The sequence below is a fragment of the Kogia breviceps genome, chromosome 10 (assembly GCF_026419965.1).
Source record: "Kogia breviceps isolate mKogBre1 chromosome 10, mKogBre1 haplotype 1, whole genome shotgun sequence".
NCBI lineage: Eukaryota > Metazoa > Chordata > Mammalia > Artiodactyla > Physeteridae > Kogia > Kogia breviceps.
This window is the reverse complement of record NC_081319.1, coordinates 83,111,375-83,136,240: the sequence shown is the minus strand read 5'-3', so window position 1 is coordinate 83,136,240 and position 24,866 is coordinate 83,111,375. Positions and strand designations below refer to the sequence as shown.

The 24,866-nt window shown below is 44.8% G+C and overlaps 1 long non-coding RNA gene across 3 annotated transcripts in view; it reads right to left on the bottom strand.

Annotated features, from left to right (window-relative positions):
• Positions 1-24,866, bottom strand: part of LOC136794927 (uncharacterized) — a 76,171-nt gene that overhangs the window by 44,779 nt on the left and 6,526 nt on the right. For all 3 annotated transcript variants that reach the window (XR_010842393.1, XR_010842392.1, XR_010842394.1), the window contains exons 2-4: positions 17,299-18,538; positions 10,225-10,343; positions 8,839-9,844 (exon numbers count right to left, since the gene is read on the bottom strand). This is a non-coding gene — a long non-coding RNA (uncharacterized lncRNA). The remainder of the gene's footprint in view (positions 1-8,838; positions 9,845-10,224; positions 10,344-17,298; positions 18,539-24,866) is intronic.

Sequence of the window (24,866 nt, the reverse complement as noted above, 5' to 3'; positions counted from 1 at the left end):
AAAAAAGATCTTGCTGTGATTTATGTCAAAGAGTGTTCTTCCTATGTTTTCCTCTGAGAGTTTTATAGTGTCCAGTCTTACATTTAGGTCTCTAATCCATTTTGAGTTTATTTTTGTGTATGGTGTTAGGGAGTAGTCTAATTTCATTCTTTTACGTGTGGCGGTCCAGTTTCCCCAGCACCACTTATTGAAGAGACTGTCTTTTGTTTATTGTATATCCTTGCCTCCTTTGTCATAGATTAGTTGACCATAGGTGCATGGGTTTATCTCTGGGCTTTCTATCCTGTTCCATAGATCTATATTTCTGTTTTTGTGCCAGTACCATATTGTCTTGATTACTGTAGCTTTGTAGTACAGTCTGAAGTCAGGGTGTCTGATTCCTCCAGCTCCGTTTTTTTCCCTCAAGACTGCTTTGGCTATTTGGGGTCTTTTGTGTCTCCATACAAATTTTAAGATTTTTTTGTTCTAGTTCTGTAAAACATGCCATTGGTAATTTGATAGGGATTTCACTGAATCTGTAGATTGCTTTGGGAAGTATAGTCATTTTCACAATATTGATTCTTCTAATCCAAGAACATTCTTCCAGTCTGTTTATTTCTGCTCTGATCTTTATGATTTCTTTCCTTCTACTAACTTTGGGTTTTGTTTGTTTTTCTTTCTCTAGTTCCTTTAGGTGTAAGGTTAGATTGTGTATTTGAGATTTTTCTTGTTTCTTGAGGTAGGCTTGTATTGTTATAAATCTCCCTCTTAGAACTGCTTTTGCTGCATCCCATGGTTTTGGATCATCATGTTTAGCTCTCATTTGTCTCTAGGAATTTTTTGATTTCCTCTTTGATTTCTTCAGTGATCTCTTGGTTATTTAGTAACGTATTGTTTAGCCTCCATATGTTTGTGTTTTTTACGTTATTTTCCCTGTAATTGATTTCTAATCTCATAGCGTTGTGGTCAGAAAAGATGCTTGATATGATTTCAATTTTCTTAAATTTACCGAGGCTTGATTTGTGACCCAAGAAGTGATCTTCTTGGGTCACAAAGAAGAACATTCTGGAGAATTTTCTGTACACACTTGAGAAGAAAGTGTAATCTGCTGTTTTTTTTTTTTTTTTTTTTTTTGTGGTACGTGGGCCTCTCACTGCTGTGGACTCCCCCGCTGCGGAGCACAGGCTCCGGACGCGCAGGCCCAGCGGCCATGGCCCACGGGCCCAGCCGCTCCACGGCACGCGGGATCCTCCCGGACCGGGGCACGAACCCGCGTCCCCTGCATCGGCAGGCGGACTCCCAACCACTGCGCCACCAGGGAAGCCCTAATCTGCTGTTTTTGGATGGAATGTCCTATAAATATCAATTAAATCTATCTGGTCTATTGTGTCATTTAAAGCTTCTGTTTCCTTATTTATTTTCATTTTGGATGATACGTTCATTGGTGTAAATGAGGTGTGTTACTGTCAGTTTCCTCTTTTATAGCTGTTAGCAGTTGCCTTAAGTATTGGGGTGCTCCTATGTTGGGTGCATATATATTTATAATTGTTATATCTTCTTCTTGGATTGATACCTTGATCATTATATAGTGTCCTTCCTTGTCTCTTGTAACATTCTTTATTTTAAAGTCTATTTTATCTGATATTTGCTACTCCAGCTTTCTTTTGATTTCCATTTGCATGGAATCTCTTTTTCCATCCCCTCACTTTCAGTCTGTATGTGTCCCTAGGTCTGAAGTGGGTCTCTTGTAGACAGCATATATATGGGTCTTGTTTTTGTATCCATTCAGCGAACCTGTGTCTTTTGGTTGGAGCATTTAATCCATTCACATTTAAGGTAATTAGCAATATATATGTTCCTATGACCATTTTCTTAATTGTTTTGGGTTTGTTTTTGTAGGTCCTTTTCTCCTCTTGTGTTTCTCACTTAGAGAAGTTCCTTTAGCGTTTGTTGTAGAGCTGGTTTGGTGGTGCTGAATTCTCTTCTTCGCTTTTGCTTGTCTGTAAAGCTTTTGATTTCTCCATCGAATATGAATGAGATCCTTGCTGGGTAGAGTAATCTTGGTTGTAGGTTCTTCCCTTTCATCACTCTAAGTATATCATGCCACTCCCTTCTGGCTTGTGGAGTTTCTGCTGAGAAATCAGCTGTTAACCTTATGGGAGTTCCCTTGTATGTTAGTTGTCGTTTTTCCCTTGTTGCTTTCAATAATTCTTCTTTGTCTTTAATTTTTGTCAACTTGATTACTATGTGTCTCAGCGTGTTTCTCCTTGGGTTTATCCTTCCTGGGACTCTCTGTGCTTCCTGGATTTGGGTAGCTATTTCCTTGCCCATGTTAGGGAAGTTTTCAACTATAATCTCTTCAAATATTTTCTTGGGTCCTTTCTCTCTCTCTTCTCCTTCTGGGACCCCTATAATGCGAATGTTGTTGTGTTTACTGTTGTCCCAGAGGTTTCTTAGGCTGTCTTCATTACTTTTCATTCTTTTTTCTTTGTTCTGCAGCAGTGAATTCCACCATTCTGTCTTCCAGGTCACTTATCCGTTCTTCTGCCTCAGTTATTCTGCTATTGATTCCTTCTAGTGTATTTTTCATTTCAGTTACTGTATTGTTTGTTCTTTAATTCTTCTAGGTGTTTCTTCTTTAATTCTTCTAGGCCTTCGTTAAACATTTCTTGCATCTTCTCGATCTTTGCCTCCATTCTTTTTCGAAGGTCCTGGATCATCTTCACTATCATTATTCTGAATTCTTTTTCTGGAAGGTTTCCTATCTCCACTCATTTCGTTCTTCTTGTGGAGTTTTATCTTGTTCCTTCATCTGGTACATAGCCCTCTGCCTTTTCATCTTGTCTACCTTTCTGTGAATGTGGTTTTTGCTCCACAGGCTGCAGGACTGCAGTTCTTTTTGCTTCTGCTGTCTGCCCTCTGGTGGATGAGGCTATCTAAGAGGCTTGTGCAAGTTTCCTGATGGGAGGGACTGGTGGTGGGTAGAGCTGGGTGTTGCTCTCGTGGGCAGAGCTTAGTAAAACTTTAATCTGCTTGTCTGCTGATGGGTGGGGCTGGGTTCCCTCCCTGTTGGTTGTTTGGCCTTAGGCGACACAACACTAGAGCTTACCTGGCTCTTTGGTGGGGCTAATGGCAGACTCTGGGAGGGCTTACGCCAAGGAGTACTTCCCAGAACTTCTGCTGCCAGTGTCCTTGTCCTCATGATGAGCCACAGCCATCCCCTGCCTCTGCAGCAGACCCTCCAACACTAGCATGTAGGTCTGGTTCAGTCTCCTATGGGGTCACTGCTCCTTCCCCTGGGTCCCGATGTGCACACTACTTTGTGTGTGCCCTCCAAGAGTGGAGTCTCTGTTTCCCCCAGTCCTGTCAAAGTCCTGCAATCAAGTCCCACTAGCCTTCAAAGTCTGATTCTCTAGGAATTCCTCCTCCCGTTGCCAGACCCCCAGGTTGGGAAGCCTGACGTGGGGCTCAGAACCTTCACTCCAGTGGGTGGACTTCTGTGGTATAAGTGTTCTCCAGTTTGTGAGCCACCCACCCAGCAGTTATGGGATTTGATTTTATTGTGATTGTGCCCCTCCTACCATCTCATTGTAGCTTCTCCTTTGTCTTTGGATGTGGGGTATCTTTTTTGGTGAGTTCCAGTGTCTTCCTGTCAATGATTGTTCATCAGTTAGTTGTGATTCTGGTGCTCTTGCAAGAGGGAGTGAGCACACTTCCTTCTCCGCCATCTTGAACCAATCTCTGTGCCTCTTCTTATAAGAGCACTAATCCTACTGTGAGGGTCCCACCTTCATGATCTCATCTAACCCTAAATACCTCCCAAAGGCCCATCTCTAAATACTATAATATTGTGGGTTGAGGCTTCAACAAATGAATTTGGGGGGGACATCATCCAGTTTATAGCAAAAGTATATACCTAAAAGAGGGACAAGACTTAAAAAAATGCTTTTTTTTTTTTTTCTTAAAGCAGTGTAATAGTGCAGAAAAGGGCAAGGGCTTCAGAGTGAGACAGACCTGGACTGAATCCCGTTTACTAACCGTATGACCTTGGAGAAGTTACCTAACATCTCTAAGCCTCAGTTTCCATGGCTGTAAAATGGATATAAGTGGGCATGCATCATAGGATTGTTGTAAGAATTAACGAGGTAGAGAATTTAAAGTACCTGGACCAGAGTAAAGGGCTTTTCCAGGTTTTGATAGAGCATGGAAGGTACAGATATGTTGCTCAAGTGCAGAAGTTGTGATGGTAATGGGTGATGGAAAGCAGCCGTTTAATGCTGAAATGTTTCATGAATACTGGTCTCACTGAATGGGAGGAAGGTCTGGGCAACTTCTTCAGAACCTTCCAGCTCTGAAGTCCCATGAATCCACATAAATTCACACATTGATAAGGAAGCAGATATATTCACCTCATCTGCTTTGTTCTTGCTATCCATTCTTACAAATACTCTCTCATTCATTCTTCACTGTTATCTGACAACCTAATAATAATAGCAGCTATTATTAGTTCTATTTACAGATGGGCAAACTGAAGCTCAGAGAATTGGATCACTTAGCCCAAGATCTATTGCTAGAAAATGATGGGATATGGATTTGCATCCAGCACCTCCTGGCTCCCACCTCAGAACACCAGCTTACCTGCTCTAACTTTTGTGACGTTGGATACACATAATACAGATATCAGTAGGAAGATACTGAAGCACAAAATGAATGGGATATTGTAAGAGAATGAATGCCTGCCTTTAAATGAGCTGTCTCCAAGCTTGGACCAATTCCAGCTGGGGTACCAATAGAATTTATATATGAGAAGATTGTTGGCAGGTTTCCAGGGACTGTGAAACCAGGGAGGGGTGCCAGAGGACTGTTGATGGGTACACACTGTTCCAGTTTGGGAAATGGGGAAGAAAGTTGATTCTTCAAACTGTAGGAGCCAGTCCTGGCCAAAGTTCTTGAAGGGCAATATGTGAACATCAAAAGGGGGAAGGAAATCATTACTAGGTGCCAGCAAGTTTTCCCTGAGAAGACATTATTCCAGATGAATCTTGCTGGAATGGTTTTTTGATAGGGTAAAAGACTGGTATGTTTTTATTTAGACAATGCCTTTTGCTTATTATAATCAGCAAGTTAGAAATGTGTAGACTGGAGGACATGGATTCATAGCAAATTGAAAATCTATTTTTTTCAAATTAATAAAAAATTTAAAATTTCCTCATTTCCAGGAAAAATGTAATTTTTTTTGGTTATCTGATTAAAAAAATCGAGAGAACTGTAGATTTACATACAGTTGTAAGAAATAAAACAGAAAGCTCCTCGGTACACTGTCCAATTTCCCCCAGTAGTTATATTTTGCAAAATTATAGTACTATTTTACAATCAGGTTATTGACACCACTGATCTGATTCTGATTTCCCCAGTTTTACTTGTACTCATTTGTGTGCGTGTGTGTGTGTATTAAAATCTATACAATTTTATCACCAATGCAGTATTGCCTATCCACCACCGCAGTCAAGGTACTGAATAGCTCCAGGTGAAAAATAATTTTTAATGGAGGAGATGGAATTTTAAGTAAGCTTTGAAGGACAAAGGAGAGAAAAGAATATTTCAGAAGAAAAAAAAAATCAGAGACATGGATGAATTTTGGATGTGGGGGAGGGCACTAGGTCTTTTAAAGGGAGGGATGGTTAATGAGAGAAGAGATAAGCAGGTTAGTTAGATAAGATGCATAGCCACATTATAAATGGCCTGAATATCAGGGATCATATTGCTTGTATTTAAAAGCAGGGAATTCCCTGTTGGTCCAGTGGTTAGGACTTGGTGCTTTCAGTGCCATGGTCCGGCTTCAATCCCTGGTCGGGGAAGTGAGATCTTGCAAGCCATGTGGCATGGCTCCCAAAAATAAAAATAAAAATAGTATACCTGCTAATCAGTGTTTTTGCACTTGTTGTTCCCTTTGCACAAAACACTCTTCTCCACAGATACTCAGGTCTGGCTCCATCTCATTATTCAGGTCTCAGCTTAAAGGTCACTTCCCCCGGGGAGGCTTCCCTGATCACCTATCCTAGAGTGCCCAGCCCGCTCACTCTGCTCCACCTCCCTGCTTTATTTCTTTCATAGAACCTACTATTTTAAAAAAATCTTATGTATGTGTTTAATTACTTGTTTATTATTTCTTTTCCCCCACTAGCATTTATGCTTTATGAGAAAAGAAATCTTGATTGTTTTGCTTATAGCTGTATCTGACTGCCAAGCACAGCACCACCACACAGTAGGTGCTTAATAATTGTGGAATGAATAAACAAGCTGCCTGTAGAAGTTGTGGCATATACAGCTTTGAAGCTTCCTTGGTCTTGCATTCCTCTTCCTATTTTTCCTTCCTATTCTCTCTGACTTCGTGGGTTCAGAATGCACAAATATAAAATGGAGGCGACCATCATTACTCCTCTGTAGGCTTCCCAAATTTCACTTCAAACCATACAAAAAGCAGGTGCTGAGTAGTAAGAGGATAAAAGGGTATTATTTGTTAATATGTGATCATGCCCCATAAAAGGCCATTCATTGATTTACAGATTTACAGTTTGTGCCCATACTAAGTACTAGGCAGCAGCCAGAGAGACCCTACCTTCAAAGAGCTCAGAGCCTAGCGTTGGAGAGAGGTGTGGGAAGGGAATGTTGACTGCCATTCCAGTAAACAATGAATGTTGCCCACAATCAAGCCATCAGCCACTGCAGCTGACCCTGACGGTGTGTCGTTTGGGGAATTCAGCATGGAGAAAAACGGGATACTGGCCCTACAAAGTTAAGATGAATACCAAAGGAGTAATTTCAATGAGCCCAGACTCTTGCATCTTCCCATATGTGGAAAAGCACTAAAATCATTAACTTGAGATTTCTGGGGTTTTGTATTTAGCAGTGATCTTTTGATGCTCTTTTTTTTTTCAACAAAAACTATATATACTGGCTCCTCCCTCACCTCTTTGGAGCAGATCCTCAGAGTATCTGAGAGGCTGTCTCCCAGGCTATAGTCCTCAGTCAGGTCTATAAATAATAAAACTTAACTTGAAACTCTTAGGTTGTGTTTTTCTTCAGTCAACACAGGTATGTAAAATTATAGTAATCATGAAAAGTACAACAATGGTGGCATGAACTAGGTGCAGTGCTGCAGCCACTTAACATCTGAGTCAGAAAAGGATTCATAGAGGAGGAACCACTGAGATTAGGACTGGAAATAAGAGTAGGTATTTACCAGGTAATCAATCAGAATGAGGGCAGTTTTACATATTCCTAAAGATAACTCTATCCCTCTCACCACCATTTTTCTTTTCTTTCTTTCTCCCCCCCCCCCCATTTCTCCTTTCCTTACTTCCTATTTCTGAGCATCTATATCTCTCTGGAGAGATACAAAAAGGCAGACTCAGTTCCCTGACCTCAGGATGTTCCAAGGCACAGATACCAGAGCTCCCAATCTGGAATCACACCCTGGGTTCAAATCCCAGTTCCACCAGTGCTCACTAGCTTTGTGACATATGAAAGGAACTTGACCTTTCTAGGCCTCAGCTTCCTCATCCACAAAATGGGGATATTAACAGTAGTAACCTCACTGTTCCTTGGGTATGGTAAATATTCAATAAACAGAGCTGTAATTATTATTATTATTTTCAATAAACTATTAAAAGTCATGGGACTAGAAGAGGGAAAGAATGAAGCACAGGATACCAATGTTAATCACAACCATATCCTCTTATAAGTCTTCTGATAGTCTTTTTTCAACTCCTTTTTGTCTATGTTGATGAAGTAAAATTTGTTTAACTGTCTATGACCATATTCACTTCCGTTTCTCATCACTCAGTTTCCATGCATTTTATATCAACTGATGGCTTCAACCTGGCTTCCCAAAATATTTTCTCATGACTTGGGAGAGGCAGGTCAAGGTACCAAAGAGTCCCTGGGAGGTATGAGAGTAGGCTAAGCACAGAAGATGAGGGTCAGCCTTCTGGGGAGGAGTGTTCCCAGGGAGCAGAGGAGCAGGGCAGAGGCCCACACTCAAATGCTCGCAGAGACCTGGCAGGAAGCAACGTGTGCATCTGGCTGCAGATGCAGTAAGGACTGCATCTAACATATCTAATAACTGTCTTTTGCTAATATGTGGGGAATAAAGGTCCAGTGCTGATGGAAAGAATGAATCTTTCTTTCCTCCCACAGCTGAAAATCTAGATTTTTATAAGAAATCTAATATTTTAAGGTTAGCAACTGATTTTTAAAAATTAAAAGAAAACAAGTCTACAGGCATGTTGGAGACAGGAGGGAAGGGGGCAGGGCACAACCTTTAAAAGAATGACATAGCCATTGAGGATATGACATAAACTGGTTAGAACCCATTAGGCCCAACAAGATGGCGGCAAGATTCAACTTCCAGTTAGACCTTGAGACTCATTATACACTCATAATATATTAACATGCTAAATGACACGCCCAAAGGCACCACGGTTCTGAGGCCAACCATAAAAGGCCAAAAAGTGGGTGGTGACCCAGTTCCTAGAAATCTCTACCCCTCCCTCTCAAATAGTTAGAATAATCCTCCTACTCATTAGCCTATGAAATTACCCAGCCCATAAAAACTATCTCGTATTTCTTTGGGGTCGCTCTTGCCTTCTGAGAAGGACCACATTCTGTCTATAGAATGTGTATCTCTGCTTTCACTTTACTGTGGCTCTGCTCTTGAATTCTTTCCTGCCTGAAGCCAAGGACCTCATTTGACGGCCTGTTCCAGGGACTCATCTGAGACCTGGGGCGTGACCATCTTCTTGCACCCTGTTTTACTGCAACGTCTTTACAAAGGTTATTAATAAATCTATTTCTTACCTATCACTTTGCCTCTCACTGAATTCCTTCTGTGCCGAGACATGAAGAACCTGAGCTTCATTAAGTCCTGAGACAAGTTGTGTGGTTTCAGTTGGAAGCCTGTGGGTTCGAGTCCCATCCGAGGTGTGCGGTTTCAGGCTGAGCCCACCGGCCCATGAGCCTGGACTCTGAGACTGTTCAACGTCCCAGACGCAGACAGCCTCCCAGTCGTCTACACTGGACTCTGGAAGCCACACGGCTGGTTGTTAGAAGCAACAGAACTAGAACAGCGCTGACAAAGCCTGAGTAATTTTGTTGTTACAGGTTGAATTTAAGCCTGTTTCTCCAACAGTCTACGTCCCCCGGTGGCCGACTTCTTGCACCAAGGACTATCACTTATGTGAATTTTGTTTCGTAGTCGCTCAGGGAAACCTTTACTGCAAAGAGAGGAAGTGGGAGGCCAGAACGTGTAGGTTTTGTTTCGTTTAGGTCTTTGTTTGTTCTTTCCTTGGAGAACTTATTTCTTTCTCTCTTCTCTCCCTGTTCTCTACTTTTTTCATTCTAGCTTTCCCTTGGTGAGCGCCAAGTTCCCAAACTGCAGAATCCAATTCAGGTGGTCCCTGCCAGGCGACACCCTCGCCCTGGACCTCTCTCTGAGGATCATCTCTTCTTTGCGCGAGCATCTGCTTTCAGCTGAGAGTCTGACTGGAGAAAAGCTGATAAACTCACTTCAAGTGTGAATAGCGGAAAAGTCAGCGGCCCAGGGTTTCGAGGTCTAATCTGTTCCCTCCTGAGGAGGGTTTTGCAGTTCTTTAACTTCTTTAACGTCAAAGTCAACTTCCCATCCCTGGAATTGCAGGGCCCTCAGTGGGTGGCCGGGACAGACCTCCGGGTGGCCTGGTGGGGGAGAGAGGGCCCCTCCTACTGAGGGTAAAGGCCGGCAAATGGGGCAAAAGGAGACAGTTGGCGAATTTAGGTAAACGGAAGGAGGGGATTCCTCTGACTCCTTTTGAAACCTTCCCGTTAACTGGAAATTAAAAAAAGAAAAAAAGGTACTTTAGAAAAGTGACTCAGGTAGGCCTGGAGGAAGCGAGGAGGAGGGAAACGAAGAACGAGAGGGAGGGAGAGAAGAGAACCTGAGGAGGGTCGGAGATAGTGAGGCGAGGGTAGGGGGGAGGGGAGGGGGCGGGAGGAGGAGCGGGGGCGGGGAGGGGCGGGGGGGAGGAGGAGGAGGAGCGGGGGTGGAGGAGCGGGAGTGGGGGGCGGGAAGAGGACGAGGAGCGGGTTGGTGGGCAGTCTGGGCTGCAGGATGGGTGCGGGCTGCGGGTGGACACCTCGCGGACCAGCGGCTTCCAGTGCCTTGGGGATGGGGGCGCTGTGGGCGGGGCGAGGGCCGCGACTTCTTACCTGCCTCCGCTTGGAGCCTGAAGTTCAAATTCGGTGAACGTAAGTCCCTCTCGAGGTGAACCAGGGAGGAGGGAAAAGCGAGGCATTTAAGGTCAGTCTTTTCTGTTCATCGGTGGCACCTGCATTGCAAAGACGTAGTGCAGGTTTTCAAGTTTAAGAAAACACCTTTTCCTTTAGAAACTGTGGGCGGCGGGGTATAGGGAGGGAGAGGAAACCTTTGGCAGAACGGAGGGATTTGAGAAAGGGGATCTGAGGACCAGCTTCTGTGAGAGAAGTTTCGAACCTAAATGGGAAAATAAAGTTCTTAAACCGTCTTCATCCATTTTTTTTTAAGGTGTGGGGCGGGGCCAGGTAGGAACCTTCATTTTCCTTTCTCTTTTCACCAGCCAATTGGTAGAAAGCGGCTTATTAGCAGCAGAAGCACTTGCTTCGTATGTAGGCAATGGGATGGGGAGAAAATTAGCTGGAAACTCCTCTTCACCTACATCTCTCCTCATAGGGTCTAGTGAGATCAGTCTGGGACTGCTCAGAGGAAGTTTAAATGATTTGTGAAAAGCCCTGACATCTAGGATAGTAAGGTGTTAGCAGTAACTAAGGAGGAAGCCCGGAGTTGTGAACACGCCCTAGGAGGAGGTATTGGGGAAGACGTGTCATGAAGACGTCTCACACCAAAGGAAATCATAAGGCAAAGAAAGCGGAAGAGAAACTCACGTTTCCTCTTGATCAGTGGGGGTTAGTTACATTGTCATTTCCAAGTGGAAGATGCCAAAAGTTTAGTGAGAGTAATTTTCCTGACAGTTGGGCAGGGAATATGCTATTACAATGAGACTACAGTCAGCCCCAAGGTTGTGACAGTGACCAATAAACCCTTCCCCAGATAGAATTTTAGGAAATATGTTTAATTACTCCATATCTAGGGCTTCCCTGGTGGCGCAGTGGTTGAGAGTCCGCCTGCCGATGCAGAGGACACGGGTTCGTGCCCCGGTCCGGGAAGATCCCACGTGCCGCGGAGCGGCTGGGCCCATAAGCCATGGCCGCTGAGCCTGCGCGCGTCCGGAGCCTGTGCTCCGCAACGGGAGAGGCCACAACAGTGAGAGGCCCGCATACCGAAAAGCAAAAAACAAAACGAAACGAAAAAAAGGAATCATCTAAATCATTAAAGACTTAAGTGCCAGAATATTCAGTTCTGCCCAAGTCAAAAATTAACAGCAAGCAGACTTTTCAGTTACAAACAGCTACATAGAAGAGGATGACTAAATACTGCATATTCCTTCTCCAAGCTGCTGATCCAATAACCAACATGAAATTTAGTATCTATGATGGCTATTTCACTTTATCCTCTGTACCTATTGTAATTCCTTAAATATAATAAGGCTCAATAAATATTTGTGGAATGCACTGTTCAGTTAATCATGTTTACCACATTATATTTATTAAACTACCTGGAGACAAGCTCTGAGATGTAGAGTTTCAGCCACCTTCTCAGCTGACATCGTGTGGGATCTGGACTTTGAAACGAAACTGAGGATGTTGGCGCAGCAAGGAACTTTAGGGTTAGGTGAGTTAACCTATTTGTTTTCACTTGAAAAACAGAGAGGGATGGTAACTTTCCTAAGATCACACAGCCTAAAGAGCTAGGATACAAATGCATCATCTTCTGACTCCTAGTCCTGTCTAGGATGGACACTAGCTCCTAGAGAAAGAGCAGCGTAAAGGACACATAATATTATGGAAATAGATTTTCATTAGGAGGAAAAGCATCAGGAAAGGCACTGCAGTGGTGTGAGCAGAAGTCCTTTGCAGCCTCTTAGCTCCAGTTCTAGGAGCTCATAAGGGCATTCCATGTGAGTTGGCAATGCCAGAACTCTCAGATCTAGAAATAGCCAGTGCTAATATTAAAGTCTGTTCTTCCTTGTGGTTGTTCATTCTGAAAGCTCTAAGCAATAATTCATCTGTCCTTTTTCTGCATTCCTGTGAAGCAGGCCCTTCTTCATAATAATGAAGTCAAAACCCAGAGTTAAAATTTTAACTAAAAGCCAGGAACCTGAGATTGAAAATGATCTTGTCTTTTTGTCCAAAAAAGTACTATCTTTTCATGTGTTTCCTTGTGGGAGCACTGCATGATCAGGGCAAGTAAAACCTGTGAAACAGTCTGGTTTTTCAGGGCACCCTTTGATTTTAGTGTGTGGGAGGGGACTTTCCATAGAATTTCACCAAGTGTTTGCTTGGAGAAGAGAGTCAGAAGGCCTGGTGAAATTTAAAGTCCTTTAGAAGGAGTCATTAAGGAGAGGAAGTCTGTCTGTGAAGAAAAGAAGACAGTCTGAAATCCCCACTAAGAACCTAGTTTTATTCGCTCCGAGCCATTTTATCCTGGCTCTTGTATTGCTGAGTCGGTAAGAAAATGGGCAGAGGATGCAGATGTGTGGTTTACACAGATGTAGTCACATTCACACCCTTAGCCGGTTCATAATGGCAGAACTGATATTCATCAGCTAACTCAGCCTTGAGCTTCCTGGTGCCCACACACACCTGGGGGAGAAGAGTGTCACTGACCATCATGAGGGAAAGCATACACACCCACACATTGCCGCTCAGCTCAGCTCAGTGATACCCACAACTCCCAAGCACACACGGTGATCCAGCTGGGGAGTGGCCGCATGGCTGCCACACTGTGGCTGACAGTGGGGAGGCTGACAGGTGGCTGCTCTGACCCAACTGAATCAAGCCATCCTCCATCCGTGGTCATCCACGCCCTGCTTATAGAGCCAGTGTATCCTGCCTCCTTGGAAGAAGAGCCCCCAGGACCAGGGCTCTCTCCACACTGCCTCATCTTTGGCAGGACCTCTGAGTGTGTAGACTAAGCCCCACAGATGGAAGCAGGCCTTCCGGATGTCTCAGGAGACATTTTACTGCATCTGCAAAAAGCTGGCCCCCCAGCTTCAATTGGAGCCCGCCCACATGAAATTGCCTCTCTCGGTGCCGCAGAAAGCAGCTGTTGGACCGTACTGGCTGGCTTCCCCGGTGCCTCTGACCGTGTGTGTAGATCTAGGGCTTGGTGTGCCTTCCATGACATCGGGGTTGCCATCTGTGCTACCTTTGGGCACCTCCAGAAAAGGTGGCTTGACCTAGAGGAGGTTATGGAGAGGTCCCGATGTGTGCTGGGGCTACTGGAAGCACATGTAAAAGAACTATCTGAACAGCTGTCAGTGCCTTTCAGTAATTCTTTATGTCGTGCTGGTCCTGACCTTCATTTCAGCCAAGTGTTTGTCAGCTGCCCGTGATCCAGCCATAATTCACATGTGTTGGAAGCGAGTCAGCTTTGCCATAGGGGAGATGCAGGCACTCTCTTATCCACTGTCCAAAAAAAGAAACAGGGGGGCGCCACAGGGCTTGTCCCAGTGGGTGGTGGAGCGTGCCCTCTCCATCAGGGGCTGACAGCCTGGTACCAGCGACCCATCACCCCCGAGGACCTGTGTTCCAACAGGTGCTCTTGGCTGGCTGGGGCACTGTGGAGCAGTGTGGCCAGGATAAGGCACGGGGAAGCAGCGTGTTTCTGTGAGGTAGTCACTGGCTGCTCCTGGCTCCACAATCTGTGTATTGTCTGAGGAGAGGTCCAATGCCCAGAGCTGGACCAGAGCCTCCACCCTCGCTATGGCATGGAGCAGAACCAGCCTGCAGAATGGCAAAGGATGAGGCACAAAGGCCGCTCAGGTTCCAGGTGCATCAAGCCATCAGCTGGCACCTGGAATTCCCGGCGCATCAAGCCATCAGCTGGCACCCGGCATTCCCGGCCCGGCCAACTCGGGGTGATGACTATCCATCCTGCTTTGTCACTTGAATTCCACCTTCAGGCCCTCTTTCTTCTTTCCATGTTAACCCTCCCTCCCTTTTCAATTCCTGAGAATTATTCTGTTGTTGATGTTTGTAACGCTCCAAGGTGTCGTATCTTTTTATAAAATGCCTGGAGAGGGCATGCAGGCTGGTCAGGGGCATGGCTGCATTATAGCCCAAGCAGTTGATAGTGGCCCATCTAACAACTTTTAACTTTCCTGAGCACTGCTTTTATCACCCATAAAGCCATAAACATTTATCTATCTATCTTTCTACATTTACACTGTGCACACAAACCTGCCCTTCTCTGAACCAACTCTGTTCAAAGAATAATCTTTATTAGTTTCCTGCTGCTGCTGTAACAAATTGCCACAAACTTAGCCATTTAAAACAACACAAGTGGGACTTCCAGAAGGCACAGGGGTGACACACTGTGGTCTTTTGGGAGAATGGCAGTTAGTTCTGCAGGCTGGAGGGCATGGTGGGGGTGGGGGGAAGTATGGGGCTGCAGAGGCAGGCAGGGGCCGCAGGCCAAGCTAAGGAGGTTGAACATATTCCTAAGAGCCAAAGGGAATCACTGATGGAATTTAATCAGGGGATGACGTGATCACTTTGGCCTTTAAAAAAGATAACCCTTAGTAGTAAAGAGGGATGAATTGGAGAGGAAGGAGAGGGAGCTAGGGGCAGGAGGACCAGCTAGGAGGTGAGCAGGAGTATGTAGGAAGGCTGGAGACTGAACTAACTGTACAGCCATGTGTGTGAGGGCACTCAATCAGAACACACAAAAACGTCTTCCTTGTTAAGCACCCACCCTCTTCTAGTGGTGATTGGCCATCGTAGGACAGCAGCCCAGGAGCTCATTGGATGATGGGGCTGTCCATTCTCCATGTTAGGTTAACCTGAGGGATTACTGGGCGAGGTAGTTTCTGCGGCTGCCCTGCCCTTTCCAGCAGTTTTCAGAAGGCAAGAACCTTTCCTCTGCCCCTCTCAGCCCTCCTCTCGGCCCACTGTCGCCCACCCAGTTGATGCTGAGCTGCAAGAGTGAGAGGCAAACCGCGGGCTGGAGTTCTGCAGAGCTGGACAGGAGCCTTGGCTTCCCCATCTTTAGAAATGGAGCTGGACAACCCCCAGACCCAGCTGTAATGTGATTTTGCTGTGTTTACCGTGTGCCCCTCCCCTTTTCCAGTTTTCTCTCCTTCCCTCACACAACGTCCTAGAAGTGTAAAACCTCACTGGAGGGTGGGTGTGTGTGGAGGGAGGGTGGGAAAGTGCGTAGCGGGGTGTGGGGAGGATTACAGGGTGAAGACTATACCACAGTGAGAAAGCTCTAGGAGTTAAAAAGTGTAATTTAAAAAGAGTTTTCTGACTCTTTTTACCTCCTTTAAGGTTTATCGGTTGGGAGCGGTGGTGGTGTGGTAATAGGTGGTTTTTAATATTAACGATGAACATAAGGCAGAGAAGGAAGCCTTTGTTTTGCTTAGGGGGCACTGTTGAGATGCGGCAGGTGTTTATTTACTAATCTGGGGGTCAGAAGGAAGAGGAACAAGCCTAGGCCTGAGCTGTTTCAGGCTTGAGGTGAGAGGAAGGCTGGTCTTGGGGCCCCAGAACGCTAAGCAGCTGGAATCAGTGACCAGTGGGGAGGGGTGGCACTCAAAGCTTGGATCTGGAGAGTAAAAAAGCACACCTCAGGCCCGCGTTTCACTTGCACCCACACTCTGCCGAGAGGATACTGCTGGGAAGATAGTAGTTGGGGGTCTGTTGAGATTAAGGTAAGCTTTGGGTGGACCCTAAATTTGGACAAGTTCTGAACTGGGAAGGCCATCTCCTAGGACCCCAAGGTCCTGGAATCTCTCCAGGCCTCTACTTCTCTCTCTGTAACATGAGCGAGCCCCACTGAGATCAGGTAGCTCTGGCACCGCTCCACTTCCCATGCGAAAATGTTGTCACTGTGCTTGCTCACTGTAGACCCAGCAGCATTCTCTGGAGCCTCAGGGAGTCTGGCTGATGATCAGAGTCAGTCCCAGTTCCTGGGTGGAGCTGGGTGGCAGTAGAAGGGAAGAAGAAGGGGCCCTGCTTCTCCTGTCCCTGCCATTCTCAACCTTCTGGAACCACAGAAGGCAGGTGCCCACCTAGAGGTCTGGTCATGACCTCAGTGAGGCCTGGGCTGAGGGGGGAGTTGAACAATGGAGCAGAGGTTGAGATAGTCAAAGGCACAGAAAGAGAGAAACTCTCCCATGGCTTTCCCATCATTTGGTGAGACAGCATCACAGGTAACTGTCTTCCCTTCAGGGAGTTTGAAAATATCCACTAAAACACCCATCCCCATGGATTAGTAGTTGGAGGTGAGCATTATGAGTTATCTGTGTATTCTACTCTCTTTACTATATCACCCTAATAAGACACCAAGGATGCTTTGAGACCTTAAGGCCTAAAATAGGCAGCATCTATGCTTACAAAGACTAAAAAATTCATACACAAAATGCTTACCATAATATCACACAATTAAGAATGTTTTGGGGCTTCGGTGAGAGGCCCCAGTACCCCCCCCCCACACACACACAGAATGTTTTGGACTACCCTGGTGGCACAGTGGATAAGAATCCATCTGCCAATGCAGAGGACATGGGTTCGATCCCCAGTCCGGGAAGATCCCACATATGCGGAGCAACTAAGCCCATGTGCCACAACTACTGAGCCTGAGCTCTAGAGCCCGCATGTCACAACTACCGAGCCTGTGTGTCACAACTACTGAGCCCGCACGCCACAACTACGGAAGCTCACACGCCTAGAGCCTGTGCTTGGCAACAAGAGAAGCCACTGCAATGAGAAGCCCATGCACCGCAACGAAGAGTAGCCCCTGCTCACCACATCTAGAGAAAGCCTGCATGCAGCAACAAAGACCCGACGCAGCCAAAAATAAATAAAAATTATATCTTTTAAGAAAAAAAGAAAAGAATGTTCCAGTGTAGGTTCAGGCAGTTAGCTGTCACCCTCAGCCCATTCTGTCCTGAAGAATGGCTACTGCCTCCTGGGGCTGGGTGTAAGTGGACCATCTGGACCAGGACGGCCATGTGGGAATTGTGCTGGTCTCAGTGGCCCTGCCTCCGGGCAGCTGATTCCCAGGCCAGTTCACTGCACTGGCCAGGTGCCTGTTCACTGCCATATCAGTGGCAATCATGGCAACAACAGTCAGGTGGCACCCGAGGGTCAGGCTTTAGGCTGGAGCTGGTGCACTTGGCCTACTTGTGCTCTAGGGGGCACTGTAGACACCCCAGGAGCTGATGACGAAGTTTCTCAGAGGCTCGTTTCTGTCTGGAGACTGGTCCCCTCTGGACTTCTGTTGGAGGAGAGACAGAAATACTGGCTGTTCTCCTTATCCCATTTTTTCCAAGCCCCAGTTTTAAGACTGGAAGAGATTACCATGATACCCCATTATAAAGCACATTGAAGGCAAGAGTCAGTTAGAAGCTGGTGGAAGGATCATTGTGCTGGAGTTCTAGTGTCAGCCTTAGGATTAACTTGCAGTGTCTGTTACCTTCTGCAAATTACTTTCCCCTGGCTTAGTTTTCTCATCTGTAAAATGTAAGAGTCAAAGATGGTCTCCCAGTGTCCTTTCCAGCTTTCATATGCAGGCTCCAACACCAGCAGTGAAACCATGCTTTCTTAAATTTTCAGGAGCTCCAGGTCCTTTGAGGGGATCACAACCTGGGTTTTATCACTTGTGACTTCCCTCTCCACCCAGTCCCATGGCATTAGGGCCTTGGTAGAACACATTTGGCCACTTACCTGGCCCAGTTTCTTAGGCATCCTGGCTAATCTCCATCTCGGTTGTCTTGTTGGTCTGGGTACCAGCTGGGCTTTCAAGTCGGAGGTCACTGGACAGCTCCAACACTTCCATTTCTAGCTTAAACTGATGCTCTGTCTCCATCTTCCACCTCTGGTTCTGGTGCCTCTGCTGCTGCTGCTGAGGAGAGCACCCTTCTGGCCCATCTTTCTGCTAATGACTTTTTTTTTTTTTCCTCCCTCAGTCAGCTGGTTGTGGTGGTCAAGATCCCATGGCCGGGTCTGCTCCCTGAGGTTGGCTGGGCTGGTGCACCCAATCCATCTCTTGATCTGCAGCACCCAATCCATCTCTTCATGGAAGGGGCAGTCCCGAGGGGCTGGCCCAGAGCACAGAATAGCCATGTGGGCCTTCTTGTAGGCACCCTGAGGGCTTTGAACTTGATATGACAGTGGTGTGTATACGAGACATATTCCTGCACCGGAAGACACCCGGCCACATCTTCATAGACTGAATGTTGAGTTGAATCATCTTCAGGCGCCTCTTGATGGCAGGCTCCTCCATGATGGCAAGCAGGTGTCAGCTCTCTGCTGGGGCCCAGTGGACCCCAGATGGATCCTGCTGTGGTGCCTGGGATGTCCTGCTGGCTCCTGGCCTGGGGGTGTGAGGCCTGAAGCCATCAGTGGAAGTCCTGGACTGGCCCTGTTAAAGAGAAACAGCACTAGACACTTGTAGAAGGCGTAAGACAGATTTTATTCAGACTACTGCAGTAGGGAAGCGAGACCCAAAATAAACTGGGCTCAACTCCAACTAAGACAAAGGTGGCTGAAGTTTTAAATGGGAGAACAGAGAGGTAACTAAATGCAGCTATAGGGAAGTGAAAGTGGGGAACAAAAGGAGGCTAGGGAAAACTGTGGGAGCTAAAAGGGGGGCTATGGGGAAATGGAAAATTACAGAAGGGGGTGTGAATGGAAAATAACTAGAAACACTTTGGCAATGTAGGTTGGGACTAAATATATCTTGTGGTTTGGCAGCACTGCATTTTCTTGAGCAAAGACAGCAAGGGGCTGGGGTCTCCTTTAGGGACACAGCCTAGTGCAGGCAGAAGCCAGGCTAAAATTGGTCAATTGCTGGCTGGCCAATGAGGAAGCAGGTGGGGCCAGTCACCCTCCATCATACCGTCTGCACAAACATCTTTGTTGGAAAATCCCTTCAATGGAAATCAAAAAGAACAGATCAGTACCTGCAGCACAGCTGACAGAAATATCTTGCTGGGCCAGACTGCTGTCTCTGCTAAGATGCCTCCCACAGATGTAAGCACCAGCTGACTCCTCTTGAAAAGAGAGGACTGTTAGGAAGAGCAGGGCTGGCTTTGGAAGGCCAAGGCTGGGTGTGAGAAGGCTGTTGGGGGCTCCACACTTCAAGCGGGGACACAGGGGAGGAAGAGCATGAACCCTAGGTGTCAGGAACTGCCACATCCTTTTCTGCTAGCCTCTTGACCATGGCTCCCACAGTAAGACAAGTCAGGTGCAGGATTCTGTGGTGCTTCTGGGGCCCCCCAGAAAGTTCCCATTTCCAGACATTGTCCTTATTCTGTCTCCCTTGTTTTCCTGACAAAGCTCCCCCATAAGTTAGTTTGAGTGTCCCAGCTTAGGGCTGGAGGAAGAAAAGGCTTCAAGGTTTCAACTTTTTTTTTTTGCCATGCCTTGTGGCATGTGGGATCTTAGTTCCCTGGCCAGAGATCGAAAAGAGCCCCCTGCAGTGGAAGCGCGGAGTCCTAACCCTGACCGCCAGGGAAGTCCCCAAGGTTTCAATTTTTGAACGTCTCAAAGAGGATCCATGAAGGCGGTGAAGCAAGAGGGAAAGGCTTGGAGGGCTTAAACGAGAGGCCAGGAGATCATTTATATAAAAGGTACTGTATGTATCTTTTGCTACCTGATTTTTTCACTTGGCATTCTCTTGATTAAACTTCTGTATTCCATTATAAGAATAAACCAATTCATTTCTTATTTATTCTATAATAGTTCTTATGCTTTCTATTTACCCAGCTTTTCTTTGATTTTTTTCCCCACCTCTTTTCCTGTCTTCTGTGTATCAACAGTGTTTTCTTTATTCCTCTTTTCCTTTTATTGCTTTGGCAGTAATAAATTTTATTTCAATTTTTCTAGTCTTTACCCTTAAATTTTTAACCTAATTGCCTTCAAAATGTCATTCTCCTTCCAAATAAATAAAGACCTTAAAATATTTAGCTTTGATCAGCTCTAGCAATTTGCCATGTTACTATACCTAAAGTTGTGCTGTATAATATTCTAACCACTAGCTACATGTGGCTACTTAAATTTAAGTTAATTTGTGTTAAGTAAAGTTAACAATTCAGTTCCTTGGTTACATAGCCACATTTTAAGTGCTCAGTAGCCACATGTGGCTAATGGCTACCAAACTGAACTGAGCAGATATAGAATATTTACATCATTGTAGAAGGGCCTATTGGACAATGCTAGTTATTTCCATCTAGTTTTTGCCCCCCTCCAAATTAGTCATTATTATCAGTATTGCTTTTTTTTAAATGTATTTATTTTTAAATTTTTTATTGGAGTATAGTTGATTTACAATGTGTTAGTTTCAGGTGCACAGCAAAGTGAATCAGTTATATGTATACATATACCCACTCTTTTTAGATTCTTTTCCCATATAGGCCATTACATAGTATTGAGTAGAGTTCCCTGTGCTATACAGTAGGTCGTTATTAGTTATCTATTTTATATATAGTAGTGTGTATATGTCAATCCCAATATCCCAATTTATCCCTCTCCCCAATACCCCCTGGTAACCATAAGTTTGTTTTCTACATCTGTAACTCTATTTCTACTTTGTAGATAAGTTCATTTGTACCCTTATTGCTTTTTATATTTGACTTCTTTAGATTTCTATTGACTTCTTTAGATTTACTTTTATGTTTACCAGTTTCTTCACTCACTGTTGTTTCTGCATCCCATTCCTTACTTCTGTATTCAATTTCTTTCTTCCTGAAATGTATCCTTTGGGAGTTGGCTGTGGGCTGAACTGTGTCCCTCCAAAATTCATAGCTTGAAGCCCTTGTCCCCAATTTGACTGTATTTAGAGATAAGGTCTTTAGGAGATAATTATGGTTAAATGAGGTCATATGGGTGAGGCCCTAATCCACTAGGACTTGTGGCCTTATGAGAAGTGTAAGACAGAGAGCTCTTTCTCTCTCTGCACATGCTCAAAGGAAAGGCTATGTGAGGACTCAGCAAGAAGGTGGACATGTGCAAGCCAGGAATAGAGCTCTCACCAGAAAGCAAACCCTTCCAGATCTTGATCTGGGACTTCCAGCCTCCAGAACTGTGAGAATAAATTTCTGTTGTTTAAGCCATCCAGCCAGTGGTATTTTGCCATGGCAGTCCTAGCAGACAAATACAGAGTCCATTCAACAAGGGCCCAAAGTGTTATTCTGAAAGTATTTTGCCTCTTTAGTAATAGTTTAACAAGGTATAGGGACTTCCCTGACGGCGCAGTGGTTAAGAATCTGCCTGCCAATGTAGGGGACATGGGTTCGAGCCCTGGTCTGGGAAGTTCCCACATGCTGCGGAGCAACTAAGCCCGTGCACCATAACTACTGAGCCTGTGCTCTAGAGCCCGCGCACCTAGAGCCTGTGCTCCGCAACAAGAGAAGCCACTACAATTAGAAGCCTGCGCACCACAACAAAGAGTAGCCCCTGCTCGCTGCAACTAGAGAAAAGCCCGCATGCAGCAACAAAGACACAGTGCAGCCAAAAAATAAATAAATAAAATTTCAAAAATAGTTTAACAAGGTATAGAATTCTAGGTTGTCAGGTTTTTTGTTTTTTGTTTTTGGACCTTTGAAAATATTATTCCATTGTTTCTGGCCTTTGTTATTAAAGTTGAGAAATCTGCTGTCAGTCTAAAATGTTCCTCTTTTCTTTGGGATTGCTTTTAATATTTTCCCCATATTTCTGGGTTTCATTACAGTGTGTCTAAGTGAAGGTTTAATTTAATATTCCTTGCTTAGGATTCATTGTGATTTTTTAACCTGAGGATTCTTTGATCAATGTTGGAAAAATTTTAGCTACTATTTCCTTTGTTCTTCTCCAACTGAAATCCCCACTAGATATATTTGAACCTTTTCCTTCTATCATTCATTTCCCTTAGCTTCTCTATATATTTTTCATTTTCCCCATTCTGCTGCATATGGCAATTTCCTTAGCTCCGTCTTCTAGTTTACTATTTCTCTTTTCAATGTGTCTCTTCTAACCAGTCTTGATTTATTCTTTCAATAACTATACTGTTCAATTCTAAATGTTTGATTTGCTCAAATCTACCTTTCCTTCAGAGTCTTGTTGTCTCCTGAGTATTTCTTTACCTTTTAAAAAAAATCTCTACTTTAAATATATTGATTTTAGAATCTAACTGGATTTCTTTGGACTTCAGCTGTCTAGATTATAAAATGAGGCTTTAGACTAAATGACCTCTAAGGTGACTTCCTGCTCTGCAATTCTAGCATACACCCTGATATTCATTTATTTTTAATGAACATTGTTGACACACTTTGCATTTCCATTAATGAAGGTGGCATTGGAATGCGGCAGTGAATAAAGGATAATTATTTTAAAAGCCACCTTCCCCAGGCCTCTAGGGCTCCAAGCCAACACCTTCCATTTTCTCATATCCCCTTCCTGTATTAGCACAGTGAGAAACAGGTGGCTAACCAGATGAACACAGGCCAGGAAAAATATCCATCTGGGTTTGGTTTCAGATCAGAGATATTTTTTGGAGGCTTATCAAAGTATCCAGTGAAAGGCTTGGGAAAGAAGTAAACACTAAACCTCTCACCTTCTCAGAGATTTTTGTTTTGAGCATTGTAGCACTTAACATATAAAATGAGAGTGTTAATGGTTTTTCTACACTCCTAAAACCAACAGAATAGTGCAGGGCTGGAAAAAGGATAACTAACGCTTGTATTTCTTTTTATCTAAAGATTCCCACAACTGAGCTAGAAGAATGTTGGAAGGTACTAGAAGTGAACTGTGGGTATGAGCTGGGGGATGGGGCATGGAGGAGGCGATCTTAGTATATTTCTGTAAAGGGCAGGTGAGTGATCAGCAAAAACCATTTTTTTTTTTTTTTTTTTTGTGGTACGCAGGCCTCTCACTGTTGTGGCGTCTCCCGTTGCGGAGCACAGGCTCCGGACGCGCAGGCTCAGCGGCCATGGCTCACGGGCCCAGCCGCTCCACGGCATGTGGGATCTTCCCGGACCGGGGCACGAACCCGTGTCCCCTGCATCGGCAAGCGGATTCTCAACCACTGCGCCACCAGGGAAGCCCAGCAAAACCATTTTTGAAGCTTGTATACCAGGGTGCTTCACAAACAGCTTTCACATTCTGCTCCTATGTTGTCGAATGTTCAGTGAGTAGAGGATGCAATGAGATTCAGTCTTTCCAAACCCTGGCCTCTGGTCTATCAAACTGATTGTAAATGCTGTGGACTGGAACTGTGGGTTTTTAGGCAAATGGCATGGAGCCAATTAAAATGAATACTTAGCTTGCCTCAAAGAGCACCAGCCCTTCTCCCGCCCACTAGCTGACCACACGCAGTCATGGTGCTTTTATGATGTATTTTCTTTGTTTAGATTTTTAGAATAAACTTGCTTGAGGCATAATTTATATATATTTCACTTTACTGAGGTATAGTGGTTTTTTTTTTTTGCGGTACGGGGGCCTCTCACTGCTGTGGCCTCTCCCGCTGCAGAGCACAGGCTCCGGACGCGCAGGCTCAGCGGCCATGGCTCACGGGCCCAGCCGCACCGCGGCATGTGGGACCCTCCCGGACCGGGGTACGAACCTGTGTCCCCTGCATCGGCAGGAGGACTCTCAACCACTGCGCCACCAGGGAAGCCCCTGAGGTATAGTTTATATATACCTTGTTTTAAAATTCAACAAAATATAAATTTCCTTCCTTTTCCATACTGTCCTAGAAAAAGTTGTGGAACTAAATGTCAGAGTTGTATTCCTCTCCAGACTACTGGTGTTTTAAGGATAACTGCTTGTCTCTTAAGTTTGTTTTTCTGTGTCTTAACTGCAAAATAATTATTCATTCTAAATAAAGATCATTAGCAACTATAGGCTTTTTGTAAGCCCTTGAGGCACTATGTGTGAGGCCTGTGTATGAGAATGTATTTATTCTACATATATGTAATTTCTCTCTCTCTCTCTCTCTCTCCGTCATTCCCACTTCCATCCAAATAGCTTTTAGATCTGTCCATTTTTACTCTGGAATGTCTCACTCTCATCCTCTTCTTTCTGTCCCTTCTTTGAATATGCTTTCCAGGCCTCCTTTCTTTTTATCTGATTAAATTAATCATTTCTACACATTCTCTGTCTAGATTAATCTTCCTGATGCACGACTTTAATATTGTCTCTCCTTTGCTCAAAAGCTATCCATGGCTCCCTTTTCCCTACTAACTCCAGCACAGTCTTCTTACTCTGCTGGTGAGTGTCTTCTACAGTCAGGCCCGATACACCTGATTGCTTCCAGTCCTACCCTGCACCCACGTGTCCCACTGACCCTTCATTCCAACCACCTCAGTCTCTCCCAAGGAGTTGGTCATTGTTGCCTTTACATTTTGCTTAGAATGTCACTGCTGTCACATTTCCCTGGAGGAAATATTGCCCACCTTTTGATCCTCAAATAAAATACTACCCCCTTTCTTTAGCTTCCCCTCATCACTCCTGTACAAATTTATGTCTGCAGCTTGTACCCCAAGGTGCCTCAAAAACATACGCATAAAAATCTGCCATTTTTAATGCATATGGCACCTTGTACCATGCCTAGAACATATGTGCCTTTTCTCATGGTTATTTATGTTTGTGCCTTATTTTCCATACTGGACTGTAAACTTTTCATCTTATTCATCTCCGTATCCCCCTAAATATCTTGCATATGATAAAATACCAATAATATTATTTATAGTGTGAATAAATATCAGCATCTC